Here is a 21,887-nt window from a genome sequence, read left to right on the forward strand (position 1 = left end):
GGACTAAATCCTCAAAAGACACAAACTACCAAAACAGGGAGAAATTGATACAATCAGAATAGGCTTACCTCTATTTAAGATGTTGAATCAATAATTACCTTTCAAAAAAATAATGCACCAGGCCCAGATGGTACCACTGGTAAATACTACCAAAGATTTAAGAAAGATATGATACTGATTTTCCACGGTCTCCTCAAAAAATAGAAGCAGAGGTAACGCTTTTTTGTTTTGTTTTTGTTTTTGTTTTCTTTTATAAGACAGAGTCTCACTCTGTTGCCCAGGCTGGAGTGCAGTAGTGCGATCTCGGCTCACAGCAACCTCCACCACCCAGGTTAAAGTGATTTGCATGTCTTAGCCTCCTGAGTAGCTGCGATTACAGATGCCTGCCACCACACCTGGCTAGTTTTTGTATTTTTAGTAGAGTCGAGGTTTCACCGTATTGGTTAGGCTGGTCACAAACTCCTGACCTCAAGTGGTCTGCCCTCCTCAGCTTCAAATAACACTTTCTAGTTTATTGTATAAGCCCAGCATGACCCTAACACTGAAACCAGATAAAAGGAAAGGCTGTGCTTGGAGTGCTCCTGCCCAGTTCCAACAAGAGTCATTTTCCCACTTAGGGATTGCATGCTGTGTGCTAAATGTTAACGCAGAGATGGCCCATTCAGACTGGAAGTGACCATAAGCATCATCTAGTGTAGAGTTTTTCAAGCTTGGCTATTTCTATGAATCATATGGGGGCACTTGTACAACACATGTTCCCGGGCTTCTCTCTGGAGTGTCTCATTTGGTTGATTTCAGGTGCTCTTGGGATTTTATTTTTAACAGTTGGCTGAAAGGATTCTGAAGATTGGCTAAGTTTGGGAAACAGACCTGGCCCATCTCCTCATTTGACAAGTAGGAAGATCTTGAGTCCAGGAGGCAAGGGGGATTTGCCAAAGGTTACTCAGCAAGTTGGTTAAATTGGTGAAAAAACTGGGGCTTAAATCCTGAATTTGATAAGCAATATAATATATACACACATATATATATACATTATTTTTAGAAAAAAATATTGCTTTTGCATCCCTAATGAAAAAATAGAATGGTAGAATATTCAAAAAGTATAGATAAGCAAAAAGAATACATTAGGAATAGGCCATGACCCTACCACTTAAAGATAAGCCCTGCTAAATTCTGATGTATCTGACCACTTTATTTGCTATTATTTTACTCATAGATTAAATATGCCTGATTATATTATTACAATATTCTTTGTCACTGCCTTCAGTTTGTTTCATTGGTGAGTTTAGTATTTCCCCAGAGTAACATAAAAGACCAGATTAGGGTTCTAATTTTCCTTTTTCTTTCCATGGTTCCCTACCCAGTGCTCACTAGTTGTGGTGAGCTTTTATTATGTGTTTGCTAATCCATTACTAAGGAATGAAAACATATATTCCCCTAGGTGCCATAGTTGGAAACTGATTTTTTTTTTAACTTTTAGGTTCAGCAGTACATGTGTAGCTTTGTTATATTAGCAAACTGCATGTCACAGGGGTTTGGTGTACAGATTATTTCATCATCCAGGCAAAAGCATAGTACCCAATAGGTAGGTTTTCAGTCCCCCTCCTCCCATCTTCGACTCTCAAGTAGGCCTCAGTGTCTGTTTTTCCCTTCTTAGTGCCCATGTGTACTCAATGTTTGGCTCCCATGTATAAGTGAGAACATTGCAGTATTTGGTTTTCTGTTCCTGTGTTCATTTAGGACGATGGCCCCCAGCTCCACTCATGTTGCTGCAAAGGACATGATCTTATTCTATTTTATGGCAGCATAGTATCCCATAGTGTATATGATTCCTCATCTCGTGAATAGTGCTGCAATGAATATATGTATGCATGTATCTTTATATAGTAATTTGTATTTCTTTGAGTATGTACCCAATAATGGGTTGCTGGGTCAAATGGTGTAATTCTGTTTTAAGCTCCTTGAGAAATCACCACACTGTTGTCTCTAAAGAGGTGAACTAACTTACATTCCCACCAGCAATGTATAAGTGCCCCCTTTTCTCTGCAACCTTGCCTTCATCTGTGATTTTTTGACTTTTTAGTAATAGCCATTCTGACTGATGTGACTGATGGTAACTCATTGTGGTTTCTATTTGCATTTCCCCAGTGATTAGCGATGTTGAGGATTTTTTCATATGCTTATTAGCTGCATGTATGTCTTCTGAAAAGTATCTGTTCATGTCCTTTGTCTACTTTTTAATGAAGTTTGGTTTTTTGCTTGTTAAGTTTCTTACAGAGTCTAGATATTAGACCTTTGTTGGATGCATAGTTTGCAAATATTTTCTCTGATTCTATATGGGAGAAAGTATTTCTTTCATTCTGTATTGCTGTGCAGAAGTGCTTCAGTTTAATTAGGTCCCATTTGTCAATTTTTGTTATTGTTGCAATTGCTTCTGGCATCTTCATCATGAAACCTTTGCCAGGGTCTATGTCCAGAATGGCATTTTCTAGGTTTTCCTCTGGGATTTTTATAGTTTCAGGTTCTACAGTTAAGTCTTTAATTGATCTTAAGTTAATTTTCGATATGGTGTAAGGAAGGGGTCCAGTTTGTTTTCTGCATATGGCTAGCCAGTCAGCCCAGCACCATTTATTGACTTAGGTATCCCTTTCCCCATTGCTTGCTTTTGTTGACTTTGTCAAAGATCAGATGATTGTAGGCATATGGCATAATTTCCAAGCTCTCTATTCTGTTTCATTGGTCTATGGGTCTGTTTCTGTTCCAATACCATGCTGTTTTGGTTACTACGGATTTGTAGTATAGCTTGAAGTCAGGTCGTGTAATGCTTCCAGCTTTGTTCTTTATGCTTAGGATTGCCTTGGCTATTAGAGCTGTTTTTTGTTTCCATATGAATTTTAAAATAGTTTTTTCCAATTCTGAGAAGAATGTTATTGGTAGTTTGATAGGATTAGCATTGAATCATACTGCTTTGGGCAGTATGGCCATTATTACAATATTGATTCTTCCTATCCATGAGCATGGTATGTTTTCTAATTTCTGTCATCTCTGATTTCTTTAAGCAGTGTTTTGTAATTCTCGTTGTAGAGATCTTTCAATCTCCCTGGTTAGCTGTATTCCTAGGTATTTTACTCTGTGGCTTAAGGGATTGTGTTCTTGATTTGGCTCTGAGCTTGGATGTTGCTGATATATAGAAGTGCTACTGATTTATAGATATTGATTTATGATCTGATTTATGTACATTGGTTTTTGTATGCTGAAATTTTGCTGAATTTATCAGACCAAGGAGATTTTGGGCAGACACTATGGGGCTTTCTAGGTATACAGTCATAATGTCTGCAAACAGGGATACTTTGATTTCCTCTCTTTGTATTTGCATGCCTTTTATCTCTTTCTCTTGCCTAATTGCTCTGGCTAGGGCTTCCAGTACTATGTTGCATAGGAGTAGTGAAAGGGCATCCTTGTGGTGTTCTAGTTCTCAAGGAGAATGCTTCCAGCTTTTGCCTATTCAGTATGATGTTGGCTGTGGGTTTGTCATAGATGGCTCTTATTATTTTGAAGTGTGTTCCTTCAATGCCTAGTTTATTCAGAGTTTTTAACATGAAGGGATGTTGGCTTTTATCAAAAGCCTTTTCTGCATCTATTGAAATGATCAGGCGGTTTTTGTTTTTAGCTCTGTTTATGTGGTGAATCACATTTATTGATTTATGTATGTTGAACCAACCTTGCATCCCAGGGATGAAGCCTACTTGATCGTGGTGAATTAGCTGTTTTATATGCTGCTGGTTATGGTTTGCTAGTATTTTGTTGAGGACTTTTGCATCTATGTTCATCAAGGATATTGGCCTGAAGTTGTGGTGGTGGTGGTGGTGGTGGTGGTGGTGTTGTGTCTCTGCTAAGTTTTGGTATCAGGATGCTGATTTCATAGAATGAGTCAAGGAGAAGTCCTTCCTCCTCAATTTTTTGGACTATTTTCCGTAGGGTTGATACCAGCTCTTCTTTATACATGTGGTAGAATTCAGCTGTGAGTCTGCCTGGTTCTGGGCTTTTTGTGGGTTGGTAGGCTTTTTTTTTTTTTTTTTTTTTTTACTGTTTTAATTTGGGAACTCATTATTGATATGTTTGGAGATTCAATGTCTTCCTGGTTCAGTCTTGGGAGGTTGTGTATTTCCAGAGATTTATCTTCTAGATTTTCTAGATTGTGTGCATAGAGGTGTTCATAGTAGTCTCTTACGGGTTTTTATTATTTCTGTGGGAAATTTGTCTTTTAGTATAAGAACTTCTGACTCTGATTTGAAATGTCATACTTGTCAGATACAGGTCTCCTTCCTATTTCTTGATAATATTAAATTCATGTAAGAAGTCAGACTTTCAGGGATAAAAATATCCTAGAAGATAAAAGGGTTTGCAGCTTATGTTGTACCTCAGATAGTCTGACCTAAGTATTTGGAAGTGTTGGGAACTGCAACAGAAACCCTGGACATAATGCCAAGCCTATGCTTAGAGTCCCACATAGGCCACTGCCATTGTATCTACTGCCAGGTTTTAATGTAATTTTAGGTCCCATTTGGAACCTAAAGCAATTACCCTGAGATTATTCTTGGATATTAGCCGGAACGAGGAGGGAAAAGGAATTGGAATCAGGAAATGCAGGTCATTGGTCACAAAATCAGGATCAAATGCCACTTCCCCAAGGAAGCCTCCATTAAACTTCAGAATAGATACATTTCATTAATATATCCCTGAGGTATCTTTTTTTTTTTTTTGGTCCCTTTTACTTTTCCTTCATAATGGTTAGCACAGTTTCTCATGAAATATTTGTGTGATTATTTGGTCTCCTCTTGTAAATCAGAGTTCAAGTGCTTTGCTCTCCATTGCATCTGAAACATTCAGCACAGTTCAGGGTGCATAGTTTTATCCAGTATATATTTGTAAAATGAACAAATTAATGAATAACTAAAAATTATTAACATTAAGGTAAACTGGGATTATCACCTGAGTCTCAGATTGTTTTGAGGGTAGAAAAGGGACAAAGATAGCTCTAATTTTGTGATGGTTAGTTTGTCACGATGTGCATTCTAACTTTTTATTAAAAACAGAACTATCCTTGACATCTTGCCCTTTCATGGACATTGGTTGTGATTCTTTACAAAACCTGTGTCCCTAATGTAATAATTGCTTTGAAAATTGAAAATATCACAATTAATATTTATTGATATAAATTTTTCCAGACAATGTTAAACACATAATTTAAACATAGAGTACTAATTTACTTATGTTATTTAAACATTGACCCTCAGGATTCTTGCATTGATGATTTACTTATGGACTTGACAGTAAAAATTACAATTTAAAACTTCTCAATACATTATTGTCCTATGTGTGTGTTCTATGCATTTTTATAATTTTTAACAATTCTCCATTGGATAAAAAATTTGTAGGCTCCATGTACAGACGTGGAACCTTTTCTCAATACTACAAGAAATTTGTAATGTAAGGCCTGCTTTTGCTAAACCTTGGGAGAATAGGAGAATGAAATCAGTAGGTTTAATAAGAGGAACTTGTTATCCCAGCTCCTATCCAAGAATTGCTTCCCACTAATATATTTCCATTTTGTTAAAGAATCTTGAATAAGGACTGAGTAGCATGGACGATTTGGTTGCCTTTTGGATCAAAGAATTTCCAGTTCTCTTGACATTCAATTTGAGACACAACATTGCTATATGTGATATATAACTCTATCCACTAAAAATTATTCACTTCAGGAACTATTTTGTTTTTTATCACCATATTTTTTGTACAAACTTTGTTTTTGAAGCACTAGAGGTATGTTAATGATTCATGTAATTGATGCAGTTTATAAATCTATACAGATTATTTTGGAGAGCTTTCTAAATTATTAAAAATATTTAATTTGCATGAGGTAGTAGTCACTTTTTTGGTATACAGTTCTATGAGGACTAACATATACCTAGATTCTTATAACCACCAACACAGATAGAATTATCTTATGTGGGCCCTTCAAGGTCAGACCGTCACAAAATATAATTTGTGGCTCAACAACTCAACTTCTAGGAATATGTCCAAGGGAAATAAAAACTTGTGTCTACATAAAAACTAGTAGATGAATGTTTATAGTACACTGTGCATAATCGTCAGAAATTTTTTAAATGTTACTATGAACTAAATGTTACCTTAGTTAAATTTTACTTTTTTTATCCAGGATAAGACAATTATCTAGTATATCAGTTGGAAATTGCTTATCATTTCTCATATTCTGAGCATTTGCTAATAGTAGGATGGTTGAGTGCCATTGAATTGATCTAATTTAAGGCACTTGAGTGCAATTACATATTCTTATTCTTCTGTTTTCTAATCTAGGTGCTTGCATATGTATGGAGGGGCCTAATGGATCAGTGAATTATCAAAACAATGAGTAGCACTTGTATCAAGAGACTATTATGCAATTATAATTAAAAACCATTAGTCATTAGAGTTTTTTGTCATTTTTTCCCCTTCGGTAAGTGTTCTTTATTTTCTTCCAGCTCAGTAGGCTAATTCTAAAGAATAATTTTCCAAATGCTCGAGCACACCAACTGTGTTCATATATTTCTAAGAATTATTTAATAAGGCCTGCAGATTAACTTGCCATAATTTGAGTGGTAACCACGTCCTACACAGTGGTGGCAAAAAAGGCTATACATGCTGGAAGTGATTGACATCTGGGCTTGAGAGGTATCAGGGCCTGAAGAACTTCACTGCAAAAATACCAGAGCATGCACCTCTTCACCTTAGCAATGTAACTAGTTTTATTTCTTTCTAGGAACTGAAGAAAGAATTGAAAATAAGGGCAATGAAAGCCCCATTCTTTAGCCAGAAATATCCTTTCACCTAACAATCTGACAACTAGTTAAAACCCTATCATCTTCCAATTTTATGTGCTAAGAGGATAAAGGTAATAAATTCCCTTGAACTTATTGATTTCCAACTCCAAGTTGAAAGTAGGGGTATAGAAAAAATCAAATCTCTTCTTTGTGGGAAACATCTGCTGCTTATTAACAAGCCAGGAACCAACCATAAAGCAAAGCTCAGGCTTCAAAATGAAGAGCCATTGTAGATAATAAGAAACTAAAAGTAGAGCTACTTACCATCAGCTTCTTCTCATTCACTACCCATCTTCACCACATTCCTCTGTCCAAGAGTATTTGACAGTTGTTGAAAATATTGATAAAAGTTTTAAGCCAAATGTTTGCAGGATATTTGGATAATTTTGATTGATTGATTCCTGAATAACTATGCTAGAGGAAGGAGACCACACTAGTTTAACATCGAGATTTCCCTGAGTATAGCAGATAAGCAGATTCCTTTTACCTTGAGGCTTCTTTCTCACACTATTCCTATTATGTTACAATCGTCTGGATGATCATGAGACCATTCTGAGTCAGGCTTGGGGTAGGATAAAAAGGCGAATAAAAACGAAGAATTTAAAAATGTATATATAAAGGAGAAGAAAAAGATCAAAAGTGGAAGGCAGAAATAAGGAATTCTATGTGTCAAAATGTCTTTTATCATCCCTAAAAACCTGATTGTTACTAGAGACCCAGTGCTCAGAAAATACACTCCGGTACCCTATGCTAAAACATCATTGCAATATTTTATAGGTTTGAAATGTGTAAAGCAGTAGTTCTCAACATGCTAACCCTGGACCAGCAACATCAATATTACTGGAGAAGTTGTTAGAAAAACAAAATCTCAGGCAGCATTCTTTGTCATTCCACAATCAGAATCAGGGTGGAGCTGAGGAATCTGTCTTAACAAGCCCTGCAAGTGATTCTGCTGCTGTCCAGACTGAGAACAAACAAGAATTTAGAGAAAGTGGTGTTTCTTTTAACAGTCGATTTCAGATGGACAGTTTTTGAATGGAGATATCATAAAGGTGAAGAAAAGAAAGTAGGCTCCTTGGGGCTATAACTGGGAGTTGCCCAGGGAGGTGGCAGCTATGAGCAAAAATGATCATCTTGAGAAAGCTACAAACCCCAACTAAAATAACTGATGATAGATGAATGGCTTGTGGAATAAACTATCTTGGCCAGGCGGTATGGAGGGGTTGCCAATCAGAAGTAGGGTGAGAAAAGGAGGAGCTGGTGGCTTGAAGGGATTGTTGCAGGAACAGAAAGTCAGGCTACATTTTGTAAAACTGTGATTAGCGTCACACTCCTCTCACTGCCCTTGAACGGATCTTGGCAGTAGAGAAGGTTAGAACCTAGAAGACTCTAACTTTGATTAACTTTTTTTTTTTATCCTTGAGGATAAATCATGAGGAAACCTATAACCCTTTTGGCCACATGCAAAAAAGCAAGGTAAGCCAGAATCTTTTTAAACTCTCCATTCTCTCGCAAGTGGGGAAGGCATAAAGTCCACGTGAGACCAGCTCCTCTCCACCTTCACATCCTCCGCATGTGTAGCTCATATGTATCTGACCTTATACATGCTTCTCAGTTTCCCTTTCCCTCCACTCTTTTCCCAACCACTACCCTGTGGTGGGCAAAAAGAAAGCAGAGAAGGCAATTTTGCTCGGTGGTAAGAGGAGTCCCGTTTCCTTTTATGAAGTACTAAACCAAGTCTTGTGGGGAAAATAAAGGTGGGATTGTACTGACACAAAGCTGGCAAAAGAACATTATCACCAAGTTCCGCTGCACCCTAGATGAAGAAATAAATTCGTTAATCCTGTGGTTATAAGAGTGACCCACACAATGTTACTGGTCCTTCAGAGGCTTGGGGTTAACAGCTGAGACCAACATTCCCTTTGACATGCGGGGCAGTTGTTGGCATACATGTGGATCTGAGTTCATGCCCTGCCAGTGTCGTCTTGACTGTCCACCACAGGAGGCATCTCCCTTATCAGGCCACTTCTCTTGCCAGGAATAACATTAGAAATGCTTAGCCTGAGGCTCTCTCACAGTTTGTGACCACACTTTAGGGTATTTAAACTCTGCAGTAAGATGAAAATGCACAGAGCTGAGCAATCCCTATGGTCATGAAGCTTCTAACTAATGTGTATATCAAATACAATTCCATCATGTTTAATGAAATGGAATAGAAAAGTGGCCCATATAACTTCACCCATCTGCCTGACCTTCTACTGCTAAAGTACCATGTATTTGAGTGTGCAGCAAACTGAAGTCAAGATTTGGGGACGATGAAGAGGGGTTTATATCACATAAATTCAAATTGCTTATTGTCCTTAAAAGTTATTCAGCTATTCTTCCATGTTCCTAAGTCAGGCATTCTGACTCTTTTCCTTGCACCCCTGTACTTTCTATTCTTGCTATTTCCTAATGCAGAACGATGTACACAGTATTAGATTCCTTTTCTCCAAATATCCAGGCCAGTCTCGCCTTCTCCTAAAAAACCTGTAAAGGAATTTTTCCAAACAAATGTTATTTCCCTCCCTACGAATATAATTCTGGTGCCAGCAATTTTTTTTGTCATGTCACAGAAATTCAGCCTTCGTTCTTTACTGCTGATTTAAAAATCAATTTGACCTGGCCTCTTACATTTGACTTTTTCTCATTCTCTCAAACCCTTCTCTACTCAAATCCACTTTCCCTAGACCAGTGGACTTATGTAATGTCACTCAATTTCACCCACCTCTTTTTTGTTCCATATGTTGTTGTACCTACTTGACTACTAAACCACATGGTGATAAGCTGTGGACAATGTTAAGATTGGAAGGTACCTTTGAACCCATTTGGATTTATTTCATTTTAGAGACAGTCTGTCACCCAGGCTGGAGTGCAGTGGCTCACTGCAGCCTCGAACTCCTGGATTCAAGAGATCATCCTCCCACCTCAGCCTCCCCAGTAGCTGGGACTACAGGCGCATGCCACCGTGCCTGCTAATTTTTTTATTTTTTTTGGAGTGGCAGGGTCTCATGAGATTCCCCAGGCTGTTCTTGAACTCCTGGCCTCAAGGAATCTTCCCATCTCTGCCCCCAAAGTGCTGAGATTATAGGCGTAAGCTAGCCACTGTGTCCAGCCTTGACTGATTTTAAAACAGTATTTCTAGGGAATGCTGTTGAGCCCATGGTGTTCTGTGGCTATTTGAGGATATTGCAGGGAGCAACTCAGGAAATAAACCTGACTGGGTGGGATCTAGAACCTCCATCCCTATTTGAATCAGAAAAACAGGGATTTTCTCTGCTTTATACATTGAGCTTCCATGTAAGATTTTATTTGGAGCAAAAGGGAGGGATTATAATGCTTGAAAAACAATCAAGTGGTATAATATCGGTGAGGAAAGGGGCCCGGAGGAGTGAGGTCTCAGTGTCCAGGTGTCTAGGTTACAAACTATGTTAGAGCAGAGTCATGCTGACTCAATGCTGTTACAACTCAAACTATCTCCATACAAATCAGTTATACTTAAATTTTGTAATTAAACAGAAAATTTATTGCTAAAATTTAAAGATACACAGGTATACAATTCAGTGGTTTTTAGAATATTCACAATGATGTACACTTTCTGCTTCCTCTATGGACATTTTATATAACTGGAATCATGTAATATGTGATCTTTTGTGAATGACCTTTTTCACTTTGCATAATGATATCAAGATTCATCCCGATTGTAGCATGTATCAGTACTTCATTCCCTTTTATTGTCAAAGGATACTTCTTTGCGTTGATACAGATAACACATTTTATTTATCCATTCATCAGTTTATGGACATTTAGAAGTTTCTGCTTTTTGGCTATTATGAAAAATGGTGCTGTGAATGTTCACATGCAAGTTTTTGTATAGATACTTACCGTTACTTGAGTGTGTACCCAGGAATAGAAATGCTGGGTTATGTGGTACACCTATGTTACCATAGTAACTTTTTGAGAAACTGCCAAACTTTTTCAAACAGGCTGCACCATTTTACATTTCCACCAGCAATATGAGAGTTCCCATATCTTCACATCATTGTCAACACTTGTTGCTATCTGCCTTTTTTATTGTAACCATCTAGCAGATGTGAAGTAGTAGTTCACTGTGGCTTCGATTTGTCTTTCCCTGATGGCTAATGATGTTGAATATTTTTTTCATGTGTTTAGTGTTCATTTTTAAATCTTCTTGGGAGACATATCTATTCAGATATTTTGTCTATTTTTAATTGGGTTATTTTATTATTGAGTCATAAAAGTTCTATATAGTCTTGTTACAAGTTATTATTTATAATTTACAAATGTTTATTGCATTCTGTGGGTTGTCTATTCATTTTCTTAATGGTATTATTTGCAGCACTAGTTTTCATTTTGATAGAGCCCATTTTATCTTTTTTTATCACTTGTGCTTTTGATATTGTAACTAAGAAGATCTTAGCTAACCCAGGATCATGAAGATTTATTCCTGTGTTTTCTTCTAAGAGCTTTATAGTTTGTCTATGACTCATTTTGAGTTAATTTTTTTGTGTGTGTATAGTATGAAGTAGGGGTTCAACTTCATTCTTTTGCATATGGATATCCATTTGTCTCGGCACCATATGTTTGAAAAAAAAAACTTTTTTTCCCTTTGAATTATCTGTCAAAAAACAAAAAATTTATTTCTAGACTCTCAATTCTATTCCATTAGTCTATATGTCTGTCCTAATGTCAGTACCACACTGTTTTGATTACTGTTGCTTTATAGTAAATTTTGAACTTGGGAAGTGTGAATAATCCAAATATATTCTTTCTCGAAATTGTTTTGGCACCTTGGGTTCCTTATAATTTCTTTATGAAATTTAAATGAGCTTTTCTGTTTCTGCAAAAAAAAAAAAGTCATGATTTTGATATGTATTACATTAAATCTGCAAATCACTTTGGCGGGCACTGTCATCTTAGCAGTATTAAACCTTTCGATCGGTGAATATGTGGTATATTTCCATATACTTAGGCCTTTAATGTCTTTCAACAATGTTTTAGTTTTGCATTTGTTTTCTTAAACTTAGTTCTAAGTATCTTATTCTTCTTGATGCTATTGGAAATTGAATTTTTTTAATTTCATTTTCAGATTGTCAAATACATTCAGTATTTATATATTTATATTGATCTTGTATTCTGAAATCTTGCTAAACTCATTTATTCTAATAGTTTTTAGTGGATTATTTTAGATTTTTATATATAATATCATGTCATCAACAAAGAGAGATTTTTAATTCTTCCTTTACAATCTGAGTCTTTTCCTTTTTTTCTTCCATAACTGTCTTGAGTAGAAGCTTCAGTGCAATGGTGAATAGAAGTTGTAAGAGTGGAGTTATATTTAATGGATATGTTCACTGATTTAAGAAGGATACAGCTGTGCCTTTCTGGTTGTATTTACATATTATATTTTATAGATATCATCTATATTATATGTATAATATAGGTAAATAGATGGATATTTTTAACACACAAGTTATGACATAGATGAATAAATACCAGAAGGCTGAGAAATATAAGAGAATCATATTAGACTTTAATATTTTCCGTTAGTTTGCAACTCAGCAACATAATCTTTGAGTTTCTCCCTACTTTATCACTTTTCATAGAAAGCCCACTCACCTTTGCAGACCTCTCCTGAGAGTGAAGGAGATTCTGATGACAAACGATGTAAGATGGGAGCCCCATTAGGACATATAACAAAAGCCCCTGTTTTCAACAAAAAGTGGTCATTCAGTAAACATGTGCTGGTCATTTTCACCATCTAAGCTCGGCAGAAGGTGCCACATGAATGTTGTCATGAGCAGAGGAAGAACTCACCTGCTGAACTTTCTGAACATTAGGCTGTTTATGAGTGACACCGTGGTAAAATGGAAAGAAAAACAAGCCAGGAGCCAGAAAAATGTAGTCCATAATCTTGATTTCTTTTGTGACTTTCACCAGGTCACTTATCAATTTTTACGCTACAGTGAGAACATGTATGTTTGCCATCCAACTGTCAGATGATATGAAAATAAAAAATGATAACATGTAAGAAACCACTGATGTTTCTGCAGCTCCAAGGTATGAGAGTCAGTTTGATGGAATTATCTGTAAAACTGAGAGAAAGAATCCCATTATATTTTCTCCAATGTTTCGGTCTATTTGTCAGGGCATCTGGTGACTAAGACAGGGTTCCCCATAGCCATTTTATCTTAATTATCAATAGAGCCATTTTAATGTTCCAGAAATAAAGATAAGTGAGTTGATTTTAGTGGATAAAATATAACTAAAAGGACATTTTCACAGTCAGATTTACTGTTCATTTTTGGAGTAGTAATCTAGCAACTTTTCTGCTAGTAAGCCTTTACTTGGTTACTAGACTGTTTCTCAGTTTTCATCATGCGTAGCGCTTTTTGTCTTTCCTGCCCTCCTCTTCTACCATGCAATTGTTTTCTGTTCTTCTATAAATGACTCTCCAGGGTGTCTGTTGTTATTTTACATATCACCATTTCCTGGGTTTGGGGCCACTTTGTAACGTGGACTATGAGGCTGTCAGCAAGAGACTATAGAACTTACTTTGTTTCTTATTTTAAGGAATTGGGCTGGATGACTGCCTCTGAGTTTGTTTCTATCTGTACAAGTCTGCTATTTTGTGCTACATTAAGTGATTTTGTTTTAAAGAGGAGTTACTAGCTTTATGAAACAGTTGAAAAGCAAACTAACAGACTAGTGAAACACAAGATTGCCCCATTGCTAGTCACAAGGGTCCAGATTGGAAGCATCCCTAGTACTTAGTCTGGTGCCTAACACATACTAGGTATTCAATAAATAATTGTTACATGAATAGATAAAATGAATTAGACTCAGTATATGTGGATTAGCTGCTCTCTACACTTGTTCAACCATAAACATTTGTTAGGTATTGCTGTTTAGTTTTAGGGGAAGGCATTTCTGAGACATGGCAACACTGAGATTGATGTATGATATATCATTTTAGCATGCCATGATCTGCTAGGTAGCTCCTGAGCTGGCTGACTCCTTAAAATGTTTATTTCTGAGAGGATGCCTTAAGAAAGGACATGTAGTGAGAAGTGTTCCCTAAAAGAGTGTTCATCTATCCTTGAGAGATTATTGTAGTCCTACTGGGGCAAAATATGCCATGGTTAAAAGGGTTGGTTTGGAATTAATATGCATCATCATTGAATTCATGATTAAAATTACATTCCATGGCCAACCTAGATTTCCTAATAAAAAAATTCTGTGTCCCTGGAGTTGAGCTTGTGTTCTATTTTTTATACTTCTCATCTAAGGCCAAGGCATTTTATACAGTTCTATAAATTTTCCATCTTGCTCTCAGTGGCTGAATACAAGCTGTATAAATTATTTCAATCCCAAATCATTTGTAAAGGCAATCTCCACTATTTCTCCCTCTGATAGCCCCACTATTTTGATCTCTGGTAAGGATTTTTTTAATCTTAGGTAAGGATTTCTTTTTAATCCTCAGAAGGTTCCCCATTTAAAATTGACTTTGTGATTGTGTTTCAATTTCACATTCAGAGTTTCTTGTTTTGATTGATAAATGTTTGCAAGAAATATAATCTCGCCTTACGCTTTTTTCCATCTCTTTTTTTTTTTTCTTCCAGAAGGAGCTTTGCATGGGTAGCAAAGCTCTCCCGATAACACTGGAAATAAATCCTCATGTCTTTGCCCTGTGACAGGCCTAGACCTTATCATTCCTCCTTTTACCCCAGTGATAATTGCTTATCAGTACATACAGGCCTATTCATATGATTCTGATGCTACTGGGGTTTACACCTTTAGGAAGATAGAAAGTGCAATGCTCTGAATCTATTAATGGCTTTAATAGAAACCAGACAAAGAAGGAATACTGGGCCAGGTTGACTACCTCAAAATGATAAGGCCATCTATGCATTTTTGGATGCTTTTTTATGAAGCTGTTTTTCCTCTGCTCTGTCTTGGTGGCCCTATAAAGGAAAGATTTGAAAAATGCAATTCTGTCAAAGCTGCAATCAAAATAAAAGATTATCTATTAAAAATATATTCAAAGTCATTGCCATTTTCACTTCCCTTATCAGCTGAAATGAATCTCAGACAGAAATCACCCCCAACACAACACAGTCAAACAAGCCTACAGCCCAACAAGACATTGGGACCAGCCATATTCTTTAAACTTAAAAAGAAAAGATTGAATTTCTTACTTAAAAAATAAGCATATCAATTTGGAACACTGGATACCAAGTGTCTTAGGATATGCGGAGAATTAGATAGAAACTGTGGGGAAGAAAAGTAGAGGGAAACAGACTAGCAAGAGAAGGGGAAAGGGAAAGAAGAATAAAATGAGGCCCTGAGAAAAGTTCTTTAATCCTGTCTCATTTGTTCTCGAGTCATCTCAGAGAAGTTGGGAATCACAAATGTGATATCCTCGCCAGAGCAGTTAATAAACATGATAACCAAATTGGCTAAGGTTAAAACAGCTACACACAGTTGTAACTTCTAAAGTGTCCCTGGTGGGCACATAACACTATGAAATAGTGGAAAATGCCTGACATGATTATTTGGCTGAGGACCATTGGATTGATATGACCTCAGCCAGTCACATCGTGCAGGAAGTAGAAAGTTTATCCAGTTGAGAGTCATGTGTTGCTGGGAAAGCTAGTTAATTATTTCCCTTTTTCCAAGGGAAGGAAACAACTGTATCCTGCCACTTTCAGATATACTGCCTAATTATTGGCATCAGGGACATTTCCTCTTCTTGCATAGCAAAGGCAGCCTCACTGCATATCTCTAAGAAAAAGCCTCCCATATTCATTACTGTTGATGGTTTTAAAAATCATATCGATAAAAACACAAACCCATTTCTGGAAGGAACTCTTCTTATATACATACCTGCTACCAAAACAGAGATCCCTGCTGCATTCTCCAACAGTGCTATCTCTTACCCATACCTCCATTTCAAACCATCACCCTATTTTGGTGTCTCTTTCTCATTCTGCTACATCAGCTCTCTTACCTGTCTTCAAAACCCAGCCCAATTCTGCTTTCTCTTGAACTCCATTAATTTGTTCAGGTGCCTTTGTTGAGTATCCACTATAAGCCAGAGAATGTTTCAAACTCTGGGAATAAAACTACTTATCACACTATTTATTAGTTGATATGTCATCAACTAATATATCACACTCTTTGCCATCAACACAGTTAAATGATAAATACACTAAATGACTCATCTAATAAGTGTCAGAACCTGTTACAAACTGGCTTACATTTATCAAGAAGGTATGTCTTCTAGTAATTATTTTGAAACTAAGATCAATTCAATTAACTTTTATTGAGCATATACTATTTGTACAATACTGTGCTTTAAGCTGTGAGAGAAACAAAAATCGGATAAAAATCTCTACCTTTTAATGAACTAACAGGCTACTGTCTATTTAAATATACATTAAATTCAAATAATATAATTTATCTTGCCTAGTATTTTAAAGTGTATAAGAAAAACACAGAGTTCAAAAACTTATCATGGGAAATGATTAATTGTTATTAGAGAATTAGGTCGATACTTCATTTTTAATACAAACCACTGTATCAAGAAAAGCTAGATTAATAAGGGGCCAATTCAAGATGTTCCAAGACAGATATCATACAAATTATAATTCTCATACTGAAGGCTACTTTGATTATTTCATTGTTCTTAAAAAGAAAGCATGTCACCTTTGGCTTAAATTATGTATTCAGTGGGTTCAAATTCACTATTTTTTTCAAATGGCTAGTTAAAAAATATTCAACCGGCAATGTTTGCATTTCCTCAGTGTTGGTACATAGTGGTGTTCAAACAAGAGAAACTCGGTCCCAACCAAGATGACTAGTTTTCATATGCAATAAATCCTCACTTAATGTTGTTGATAGGTTCCTGGAAACTGCAACTTAGGACATATAACAAAACCAATTTTACCACAGACCAATTGATAAAATCAAGGATTAAGTTCTTCTGGCATATTTCTAGTTACAAAAACATCATCAATTGGGAGGCCGAGGAGGGCGGATCACAAGGTCAGGAGATCAAGACCATCCTGGCTAACACGGTGAAACCCCGTCTCTACTAAAAATACGAAAAATTAGCCGGGTGTGGTGGCAGGCGCCTGTAGTCCCAGCTACTCGGGAGGCTGAGGCAGGAGAAGAATGGCATGAACTCGGGAGGCGGAGCTTGCAGTGAGCCGAGATTGCACCGCTGTACTCCAGCCTGGGCGACAGATCAAGACTCCGTCTCAAAAATCATTGAACTTCTAAATAAAGACCTAAAACACCTCTAATAAGTAAACACTGAAATAAATGTGACCTATATATATATATATAGTTAAGAAAAACTAATACAAATAAGTGAGATAATTACTCAATTTTTTGTGAATCAGTGAGTGACAGCAGTTGTTGTGGTAGTGAATTAAATCAAGGAATAAATGTTTGCAAAGCAGAAATTTTAAGGAGCTCCCCCTACCACCAAGCAGTCCAAAAGCAAATAATCACAAATGTGGCAGGATCACTAACTCTTTCTTACCACGTCATTTATTGTCATGCATTTGTATGATTATCATATACTTTACAAATTTTAATTTTATAATAATTCATATTCATTGACTTATTCATTTTTCAATCCACTTTTTCCATTTGCGGGTCACAGGTGGCCAGAGACCGTTCCAGCAGCTTCACACTCAAGACAGCAACTAACCATGGACAGGATGCCATCCCATTGTAGGGCACACTCACACTTACACTGTGACAGTCACTCACACTGGGATTAGAACACACCACATGATTGAAACACACCAACGAAGCTAATGTGCGCATCTGTGGTGTGTGGAAGGAAACCAGAGTAACCTGAGAGAACCCAGGCTGACGGGGAGAATGTGCAAATTCCACACACACAGTAGCCCTAGCTAGGAATCGATTTTTTTTCTATCAATGTTATGATGAAATGATGTTGACTGAAATGGCGTTATTCAAGGACTTGTACTTAAATATCTCCATATACATTGGCTTTAAGGGTCTCTGTCAAACAGACTAAGTAGCAACATTACACAAATTCTTACAAAGGGCAACAATCAACAAGAATGCAAAATTATGTGGCACAGCGTGATTTGAACTATTTTAAAAATATATAAGAATATAAACAGATTGGGAATCTGGACAAATGGAAACAGTTACAGAAATGAGAATTTTTTTTTGAATAAGTTCCTTTAATATTACTATAGTGGTTTTCAACAATAGAAAAATAAATAAATTGGTACTATTACAAAGTCTGCTTCTTTCTCAGTTGTGGTACTTTCTAATTTGGAACCACTTGCTGATAGATGAATTTTACAGGCTTGGGTTTGTCATATATGAAACAAACTGAAATACGAGAGGGAAGAAAAAAGAAATGGTGGGAAGGGAAGAGAGAATTTAATTTGGGCACTGACGGTGAGTTCATGGTGGACAAATAAAATATTAATGTATAAATCTGCCCACACTGTCTGCTCCCAGGACCCATTTATCTATGTTCATTGGTTATGTTGCTGGTACTCACACTGTAATATTCAATCTGATTGATCGGTCTAAGTTTAGCCTGAGTGTTGTGACTTGTGAAATAGTAAGTGCTCCTTCCCAAAATGTATGAAAGTTTTGCCATAGGGCAGCTTTTATGAACTTGATTGTCAAATTTTGCTATAAACTGTAATTTTCAACTGTGTGGTGCAGCAAGTTTTTCTCATATCTCAGTGTATAACTTTCAATGTAGCAATTATCAAAATTTTGATAAATACTTGTCATTGCTTGGAGTAGATATTCTTAGAGCATCACAGAAGTTGTAAACATCCTTTTGTGCATCATCCTTTTATTCCTGACTAGATTGTAAGCCTCTTGTAAACCATGATTTCATTCCTAGTTTTTTTTTCAAACTTGAAACTAATAGTAGTTCAGCTGTACTTGTCCTTTTTTTTGTTTTTTCCTTCCTGCCCCTGCTCTTCTCTGCTTTAAATAAATTTCTTTTCCAAATAGTCCTATCTTTTTCCCTGCACAAAGCCTCTAAAAGACTTGCAACAATATAGGAAAAGCACTGCACTTTCGGCAAATAAATCTTGATTTGTAGTTATGTCTGCCATTAAGTAGCACTGAATGTAACACAGGGGCAGAAGATTGGGAGCATATTTTGCAGACTTTCTGGGCCTTAGTTTTTTGTTTTTTCTCTCTATATATTTTTTTCTTTTGATTTTTGTCTCCTTTGTCATTTTATTTTTTTATTATTATACTTTGTTTTAGGGTACATGTGCACAATGTGCAGGTTAGTTACGTATGTATACATGTGCCATGCTGGTGTGCTGCACCAATTAACTAGTCATTTAGTATTAGGTATATCTCCTAATGCTATCCTTCCCCCCTCCCCCGACCCCACAACAGTCCCCAGAGTGTGATGTTCCCCTTCCTGTGTCCATGTGTTCTCATTGTTCAATTCCCATCTATGAGTGAGAACATGTGGTGTTTGGTTTTTTGTCCTTGCCGTAGTTTACTGGGAATGATTTCCAGTTTCATCCATGTCCCTACAAAGGACATGAACTCATCATTTTTTATGGCTGCATAGTATTCCATGGTGTATATGTGCCACATTTTCTTCATCCAGTCTATCATTGTTGGACATTTGGGTTGGTTCCAAGTCTTTGCTATTGTGAATAGTGCCGCAATAAACATACGTGTGCATGTGTCTTTATAGCAGCATGATTTATAGTCCTTTGGATATATACCCAGTAATGGGATGGCTGGGTCAAATGGTATTTCTAGTTCTAGATCCCTGAGGAATCGCCACACTGACTTCCACAATGGTTGAACTAGTTTACAGTCCCACCAACAGTGTAAAAGTGTTCCTATTTCTCCACATCCTCTCCAGCACCTGTTGTTTCCTGACTTTTTAATGATCGCCATTCTAACTGGTGTGAGATGGTATCTCATTGTGATTTTGATTTGCATTTCTCTGATGGCCAGTGATGATGAGCATTTTTTCATGCGTCTTTTGGCTGCATAAATGTCTTTTGAGAAGTGTCTTTTCATGTCCTTCGCCCACTTTTTGATGGGGTTGTTGGGTTTTTTTCTTGTAAATTTGTTTGAGTTCATTGTAGATTCTGGATATTAGCCCTTTGTCAGATGATGAGTAGGTTGCGAAAATTTTCTCCCATTTTGTAGGTTGCCTGTTCACTCTGAGCCTTAGTTTTCTTATCTGGGAATTGAGAGGCATAAACCAATTGAGCTCCAAGGTTCTTCGTGATCGGCTATTCTATAACTTGTGATAGTCCCTAACATCTCCTGACTTAGAAATTCTGCAAATCTATGATTCTGTTACATCATTTGCTATTCAGGACCGCTCTGTGGATCCCTGGAGGTTGTGCGGAGGTGCCCTGAGGGCTTCTGTGGCATGTGGAAGAGGGCAAGGGGAGCCAAGCTGACTGCTTCAATCAGAACAGCTCACTTTGATCTATTTTAGATATTGGTCTTTCTGAATAAGATTTCATTTGAAGAAAGGATTCTATGGTTAAAAAAAATTTTGTTTGGAAACTTCTGTACTAGATTACGAAAATTCCTTTAAAAATGTGTGAAAACACGTTGATAGTGATTATAGATCCCAAACAGATGATGTCTAGAAATAAAAAGGATTGAATTGCTAAGTAGTAATCAATTACTTGAAAATATTTTGTAAAAGTAATTTGGAATTGTCTTGACAGAAATAACAGCTTTAGTCATTGTTTGAATAAGAATTGAGCTGGCATGTCAGGATAAGGAGACTAGGCAGGTGGAAATATGTTTTGTATTAATTTTAGGTACTTCACAGTACAGTGGCTCCCAACTGAGAGTCTGGGTAAAATTTCTACCAGGCTAGAGTGAAGAATAATTATGAGAATATATGGCAGTTGTTTTATGTGTACTTTCTTGGCAAATAAAAAACTACTGTCAACTTTATGGTAGTGCCCCCACTTTTAAAAAGTCTATGAAATCCAAAAACGTCAGAACTATTGCTCTACAGAGCTTATCACTGTGTCAGACATTCAGATACTGCTCAATAAATGTTTGTCTGATTGAATATGGTGTCAGGAATGCAGAGATTGTATTCTAGTAAATTAAGTTGATCATTTGATAAGCATGGAACCATGTAAAAGTCCAGTGCCTAAATAAATAATTTTCCACAATATCTTTATTAAAGAATTTAATCCAACTCCATTGACTCAGGCTTTTGAAATTTATAGTGAAGGAGCCAGAAGGAAAATAATCCCCAATCTTCCTTTTCTTTTTCTCCCTCCTTTTTTTCTCCTCCTTCTTTTCTCCTCCTTTTCGGCTTGTTAATACCGCTCTGTGGCCCCATGACGTGTGGAATCTGTTTCTGAAGACTTCCCAGTAAAGCTAGCATCCTTTTTAATGTTCTTTCAGTGGGAAAATGTATTTCAAGTTACCAAAAAGAGCTTACAAGTTGATTTTGGAGTTGTGCCATACTGCAATTTGAGCACCGCTGCCACCTCTCATCATTTAATAACCCTAACCCTAACCCTCCATAGAGCTTCTTCGGTGAATGTGAGGTATTCAGGTTGTTTCACTCATGTCTAGTCTTTTCACTGAGTTTATCCTGTTAAGTATCTAAAAATCAATGTCACATCATTGTTGCATATCTGAGAAAGAGGTTTTAGAAAACAATCCAATCCCCTCAAAAGCTTATTTCAGGTACTGTAACAACAATTATTTGACATCATGTGTAGTGGAGCTAATATTGAGTCACAGGAGAATTTGTTAATTTAAAATCTATTCTACTGCCTTTTATTAGGTTGGTGCAAAAGTAATTGCGGTTTTTGTCATTTAATGGCATGCATGTGCCATTAATACATGTACCATTTTTATTACCTCTGTGTTAAATAATATATATTTAGGAGTTCCCAAGTCCTA

At 36.7% G+C, this 21,887-nt stretch overlaps 1 protein-coding gene across 2 annotated transcripts in view; it reads left to right on the forward strand.

Annotated features, from left to right (window-relative positions):
- The window catches only part of LINGO2 (leucine rich repeat and Ig domain containing 2), a 355,117-nt gene that overhangs the window by 279,668 nt on the left and 53,562 nt on the right, over positions 1 to 21,887 (forward strand). Inside the window, exon 1 of one of the 2 annotated variants that reach the window (XM_063650474.1) lies at positions 8,255 to 8,357. The exons of the other annotated variant lie outside the window; for it this stretch is intronic. The gene's annotated coding sequence lies outside the window, so the exon portion shown is untranslated. Of the gene's footprint in view, positions 1 to 8,254; positions 8,358 to 21,887 lie in introns of those variants that run through there. 2 annotated transcript variants of the gene reach the window in all.

The sequence above is a fragment of the Pongo pygmaeus genome, chromosome 13 (assembly GCF_028885625.2).
Source record: "Pongo pygmaeus isolate AG05252 chromosome 13, NHGRI_mPonPyg2-v2.0_pri, whole genome shotgun sequence".
NCBI classification, from domain to species: Eukaryota; Metazoa; Chordata; class Mammalia; order Primates; family Hominidae; genus Pongo; species Pongo pygmaeus.